This window comes from Triticum aestivum, chromosome 7A (assembly GCF_018294505.1).
Source record: "Triticum aestivum cultivar Chinese Spring chromosome 7A, IWGSC CS RefSeq v2.1, whole genome shotgun sequence".
NCBI classification, from domain to species: Eukaryota; Viridiplantae; Streptophyta; class Magnoliopsida; order Poales; family Poaceae; genus Triticum; species Triticum aestivum.
In genome coordinates this window covers 19506150-19513456 of record NC_057812.1, presented here as the reverse complement: position 1 = coordinate 19513456, position 7307 = coordinate 19506150, and positions in this window count along the sequence as shown.

The following is a 7307-nucleotide window of genomic DNA, read 5'->3' as shown; positions in this document are numbered from 1 at the left end:
TTTCTCTCTCTCTCTCGTCCCGTCCGTGCCGGAATTTTCGCCAAAGTCAAAAGTTGTTGGCGCGAACTGCCTGCTTTTGAGTTGAGCGAGCGCGCGCCCGGAGGAAACCAATTCGACGCGGGGCGACGGGCCAAGACCCCTCATTGGCCAGGCGCCGGCTCCCACGGATCATGGGTTGCCTGATTCTTGTCAACCATCCATTCATTTGCCTCCCTTTCAGATCCGACGGCAGGCACCACATGTCACGCGGATCTTGCTTCTTGCTCTCTAATCTATACAAAAAAATACCGATGACCAACTCTAGCCTGATTAGGTTTCTTCAAGCATGCATTGTTATTATTTGTTTATTATTATCGGGCAGATAAAACGAGTTTGGCAGTATAAATAAATGTATGACTTTTTAATCGCAACCGCTATTTCTTTTCCCGTCACGTGGGACCCACCCATCAATGGAATGGGTTAACATTTACTATTGTTTTTCTCCTCCTCTGCCGAAAAATGACAGCTGTGCATGAGCCGATCGGCAACGCCAAACTCTCGGCGTCCTCCGGCTCCGATGCACATCCTGTTTTCGCCATCATGCATGGAGCACCCGGTGGCACGGCGAACTGATGGGCGTTGCATGTGTGACATTGGATTGCCGCATGTTCCGCAACCCAGGTAAACCAAGGCTAGGTTTGGCAATGGGTGCGTCGGGAGTAATAATTCACTAAAGACGTCTTTAGTTGCGTGGTTAACAGGCCAAGATCTCTCTCTCTCTCTCTCTCTCTCTCTCTCTCTCTCTCTCTCTCTCTCTCTCTCTCTCTCTCTCTCTCTCTCTCTCTCTCTCTCTCTCTCTCTCTCTCTCTCTCTCTCTCTCTCTCTGATTGGCCACGCTCCACCTCTTGATCACGACAAACAACAACGACCTGGCGTGCATGAGGTACTAGATAGCTCGCGACGACGACCACGAGGGTTGAAACATATACATGCGGACCAACCCGTTGTTTGGTTGGATGGTCAGGAGGGATGGGGGGATGCATCCCGGGCCCAACAGGGTTCAAATCCTGGTGCTCTTATTTATAGTGAATTTGATTATTTAAGGATTTCCGTTAAGTTCGGTGGGAGGAGACGTTGTGGTTGTCAGCGACGAAGGCGAATGTGTCCACTTGATGAATCTGAAGATGATGTGTCGGCTCGGTCTCTCAGAGGGGTTCATATGGGTGGGATGTGAGTGTATGAGCGTTCTGCGTCCACACTGTGTTGTGTTTGGCGTTCAAAACGTACGTACGCGTCATGTGTCCACGAACGAATGAATTCGGTGGTTGCGTTCAGTTCAATTAAAAAAAAGTGATTTTTTTTCTTAGCCGAAAAAGAAAAGAGAGAGAGAGAGAAGTTGGGGCGCATGACGACGGTCCGATCGATCGTGCACGTGCACGGCAACACAAAGAAAAGAAGAGGTGTACTCCATCCAAAAGAAAAGGGAAGGTTTTTATCAAAAAAAAGGGAAGAAAAATGAAGAAAACGAACGGTTTTAACGTGCGGAGCCGCGACTTGTTGATTTTGGTTTTCTTTTTTGAAGCAAGTTCGCTCGCGTCGCGCCTTCGTCAGTTTGGAGCTCCAGTCCGGCTCGCCATATCTCCAAGCCGGGAGATGGCCTGCGCCTCGCTCGGACGTCAACGGCTTGAACGCGGCGAGCGAGGAGCTCCTCCTTGGTCTCCACGGCGTGGAGCTCGGGCGAAACAGCGAGCGGTCGTGGACCGGCTGGGCTCCCGGGGCGAGCCTGCCCGTCCGCGCGAGCTCCGACAACCCGCCGACGAGCCCGAGCATCGCGTGGCCGTCACCGAGCAGGTGGTTGTGACCCCACGCCACAGAGAAGCCACCGCACGCGAACGACACCAGCTGCACCGACAGCGGGACGTCGCCGCCGTACGGCAGCGGGATCTTACTTATTGACAAGTCCATGCTGCTAAAGTCCATGGTTGTTGCACCTTCCGCCAGAGCGACGTCGGCCACGCCGACGATGAGCTCCGCACCTTGATTGTTGCAATGGATCTCGGGGAGGCCTGTGCGGGGATTGGCCACGATGCGCCCAGCATGGGCAAAATAGTAGTTGAGCAAGGGCGGCAACCCGGACTCGAAGGCCGCAACGACGGCGTGGAAGCCGCCGGCTGGAGGTCTCGGGTATATGCACACCAGTGACACCGGGAACGCGCCATGGAGAAGGTCAATGTTGGACGTGCTCCTTGATGGAAGAGTCGGAAGCCGAAACGAAGCGCCGGCTCATGACTCGGACATTCAGATCATGGCCCTTGTTGACGAAGGTGGCCATTACCACTCCAATATGCGTGTGCTTAGTGCTAATTAAGGCTTGGCAAACTACATATCTTTACTCATAATGGACGAGTTGGTTGAATAGTCCCACCATTTTCAACCGGTTTATTTTCAACCAGTTATTTTTCGTCTGGTTTTTTTTGTCCCACCTCCCACCACCCCCTTCCATCGGTTTTCCTCCTCTCTCGTTTGGCCGGCAATATCCAACGTATTTATGGTAATCAATCACAATTAATCCACGCATGGAAAGGCTATAAACTCAGAAATCTCATCAATCCAAATATGGTAAGGTCATGACTCAGAAAATTTTGAATATAGTAATTATATGGTAATAAATTTAAATTATCCTAAAGGCTATCAATCCAGGTATGGTAAGGCCATAATCCAACGTATTTATGGTAATCGATCACAATAAATCCACGCATGGAAAGGCTATAAACTCAGAAATCTCATCAATCCAAATATGGTAAGGTCATGACTCATAAAATTTCGAATATGGTAATTATATGGTAATAAATTTAAATTATCCTAAAGGCTATCAATCCAGGTATGGTAAGGCCATAACTCAGAAAATTTCGAATACGGTAATTATATGGTAATAGATTTCAATTACCTCAAAGGCTATCTCTACTCGTAATGGAGGAGTCTGCGGTCGTGATGGTCGGTTTCGTACTTTCGTTCGTCAGTCGTTGTCCCTTCCAATTATTTCGTCGCACACGAAAAAGGAAACAGATCCCGTTTTCCGATCCTCTCCAAACCAAATCAATGATGGGGCACCCCTCAAAAGAAAACCAACGCCCACATCCTTTGGGACTTCCAGCGAGAGGTCTAACCTCTGCTCGCACGCAGCCCGCCGCCTCTCCCGTTGCAGAATGCCGCCGTCCTTTCGATGGCTCGCTGCCACCGCCACCGTCCCGCTCGCTGCTGGCCACCTTGCTCGGCGCCTCCCAACGCCACCTCCCCTGCCTCCGTAATGGCGAAGGGTCCGATTCCATGGACACGGATCTGGTAGAGTGGTAGTGTTGAGAGGAGACCAAAGAAGGAGTAGGCGAATCAAGAAGCGGCAGTTGCATCAAGTCAACTCCAAGTCACAGGTACACTAATTATTTGGATTTTTGTCAATCCTCCTGATCGTGCTTACGCATTGGATGCAACTTTTGCTTGGCCAGGTGAATTGAAACTGATTTGCGACTGGAAGTAGTAAACCAATATAGCTTCATAGTTTTGGCGTACTCAGATGAAGCGACAGGTTAAGCAAACATGCAGTTGCAGAAGTGTCTTGGCTGCTGGTCGTGTGGGGTTAATTAGCGCATGCATTGGCACAGCCATCCAGCTGCAACGGCGTGCTTTTTGTTTGGAAAATTTTCTTTGGTCAAATATGAGAATGCTCTTGGTGACCAAAATGCACTACTTCTCAATCTCTAGCTGGTTTACCTGTGTGATGTGTAAGTTTAGCTAACATGATGTTAAAATTGTAAGACAAGATCCTCAAAACCATGTTTACTATTTCAACAAAATTAAAGAAACTACCAGGATAAGCAATGCCTTGCTTGGTGCTGATTTCCCAAAATTAGCAAAAAAAAAAAAAAAACCAAGTACATAAAAATTTGGATGTGCTCCGAGAGTCAAAGCGAGGAGCGAAGACCCAGAAACAATTAATGTGGAGATAAGGAAACCTGCGGAGGAAAGGAAAATAACAATTTCCCATTAAGTTGCCATATATTTAACTTCAATGGTTGCAGATCCACTGTTTATTTGTCTCTAGGTTCCTTGTGGCGGTATTCTTCAGGGTGACAATTTCGTTGCTTATAGTATAGTACTAAAAACCCCAGTGGGATTATATGACTGTCATATATATAAATGAACTGTTTGTTAAAAACACACGCACAAAAGTGGAGCTTCTTAGAGGAAGTCATTATCTAATATATATACTATTAAAGAAATGTTGCTACATTGCCATTTCACACACAACCATTAATGCAAAAACAATTTAAAAACCAAGTGCTGAATCAATTTCAAAATCAAGCCATTAATGTAATTAGTTAGTCAGGCAGTTAATTATGTGTGCAATTAATTAGGTCTATTTAAATAAGCATTTTTTTGCATTGAATCAATTCAAAAACCGAATCCTTAATTCAACTAATTAATTATACATCCAGTTAATTAGGATTGTGTACAATTAGAAATAGGGATTTTTTGAATTAGACAAATAATTAGTTAAATAGGCAAACAATTAATAGGCATTGAGATAATTAGGCATGCCGTTAATTAGGCATGTTATTAATTAATTAGGCAGACAGTTAATCGTGCCGAATCAGTTTGAAAGCGTTTGTGGGCGAGGACGGCCAGTAGCTAGGCTATCGCTGCCATTGGTGACTGCCAACATGCTCTCAACGACATGGTTGGCCAGCGTTTGCCAACATAGATAACAACCACCACGCCTCGTGACATGAGCGACCAAGCATTCGTAAAAGATGGATGATGACCGTCGTCCACACACTGATGGTTGCCAAAATGTTTGTGGTCGAGGATAACAGATGCCATAGAACAAGGTCAACAGTCGCGTACTTGAGGACGACCAAGCACTAATGGTCGAGGGTTCCGACCGCACCTGCTAGGACGATGGTGATGACCTACGACAATCGGTCACACGCCACCACTACCACTCTTTAAATATTATTTCATCCCGTAGCAACCCACGGGTATTTAGCATCATATATGTGAGATCACTTCGCTAAAAGACAGATATAAGTTTTTTCTCGATCTCCTTTCATAATAAAATAATATATTACTTCATAACAAATTGCTAATCCCCATGCTATATTATTTATTATTATCATTATCTCTACTATTAATTGACAGTCACAAGTTTTCTATGGGCGTATGCATACGCCCGCTCTTGCGGAGGGACGTCGTGCACGACACCATGAAAGATGTCATGGTTGGGTCTAACCCTGGCGCGATGCTCGAGAATGCCAGGGAGTGGATCACGGCATCAAGGACGACCGTGACGGGAGGTGGCTCGTCAGACCGCCATGTGGACGCGGTCATATTATATTTTTTGTCAGTCAAATAAAAAGCTAGACGGCTACATTCTCAAATCAAATGTGTCCATTTAAATGTCAAGAAATTTATTAAGGAAATGTGTCCTACATTACTCGGTAGTCATCGTCATAGTCGTTTGGTAGCAGCCATTCATGCGAAAATAATTTAGAAATCGAGCACTAAACCAATTTGGAAATCAAACCATTGATGCAATTAATTAGGTCCATTTGAATATGAATTTATTCGCACTGAATCAATTTAAAAATTGAGTTATTAATGCAATTAATTAATTTGTTAGCCAATGCTTACAGATAATTAGAAGTAGGGATATTTCCAATTAGTTAGATAATTAATTGATTTGGTTGGCAATTAATTAGGCATGTAGAGAAATAGGCAGGTCATTCATTTTTTGTGTACTTAATTAATTAAGCAAGCAATTAGTCATGGCGAATCATTTTGAAAGCGCTTGTGGGCAAAAACAATCAACGGGCTCTCAGTTACATTGCAAAGCACCGAGCACCGCTTGCCAACATGGACAACGACCACCATGCGCTCGCGACATGGGCGACCTAGCATTCACCAAGGTGGATGAAGTCTATGCTCCGCGGGATGTCCACTCGATGACGGTGGCTGAAATGTTCGCGGGTGAGGACAACATGACACAACACTGGCTAGGTGGTTCATGCTATAGTAAAAAGGAAGAGTGTTCCAAAAACAAGAAGGAAAAAGAACTGAAGCCAAAGTGGTGCATGGTGTTGGAGAAAGTAAGAGTGTTCCAAATAATAAGAGAAAAAAAAAGAAAGAGTATTCTAGGAAATAAGTAGGAACGAGAACTAAAGTTGCCGAGGAATGAGAAAGAAGAAGATGAGGCATCGATGATGAACACATTAATGTTGACGTGGTGCTGGTTGGTGCCAATTAAACGGATTGGCGAAGAGGCATGGAGTAGAAGACGTAGGGAAATATGAAGAAGAGAAAAACGACAATTATCCCTTCTAGCATATGTGGGATGGAGGTGGAGCTTATTGGTGACTAGGAAAGATCTCTATAGTTATTTGTTGTTTTGTGTCAATAGTATGTGTTAGTTTAACCCACTCTATTATATCGTAAACAAGAAAATTTCATCCTTACTGCAATGCATGGCGAAGATGAGTTGGCTGTCATATGCTTTTAAAGGAGGTGGCGCCAGTGAGACAAAAAACGATAAATGTCTCGCTACGGCGGAAAATCGGTCAAGAATGAGGGGTTCCGACAGAAAAAGGGAAGGTGCGTCATTGGATAGGGTTTTTGTGTTGAACCCGGATGTTACAGATATTGCGGATAGCCCGTAGCAACGCACGGTCATTCTGCTAGTAACAAGATGGGATGGAGCAGCAAGTTGTTGGTACAGTCCATTAATCATTCTTCAGATTTCAACAACCTTAACTATGAGTCTTAAAAAACACATTCTTAACTATGAAAGTCAGCTCTCTTGGATCACTAATTGTAATTGGATGTTTTTTTCTAGCAAAGGAGATTCAGATCTATAAAAATTCATTAGAAGTACAAAACATCTCAAACGTAATAAAAATTGCATCAAGATCTCTGGACCATCAAACGACCAGTAATCCACACGCCGCTCTCGCTGCTCCCCTTCATAAATCGGAATCTTAACTATGAAAGTCAGCTCTCTCGGATCACAAATCTGGATGAAGAAAAGTATTGACTTGACTAAATTAAAACTTCTCTCAAATCTTTGTATAGTATTTATTAAGACGAGACAATCTCTAACTAGATCTGGAATTGCTCACCGCATCTTCACTCGGCATATAAAATATTCCTTTCATAAATCGGAATCTCAACTATGGAAGTCAGCTCTCTCAATCACAAATCGGGATCAATAAAAGTAGGTATCGACTTGACTAAACTAAAACTTCTCTCAAGTCTTTGTATAGTACTCCCTCCGTTCC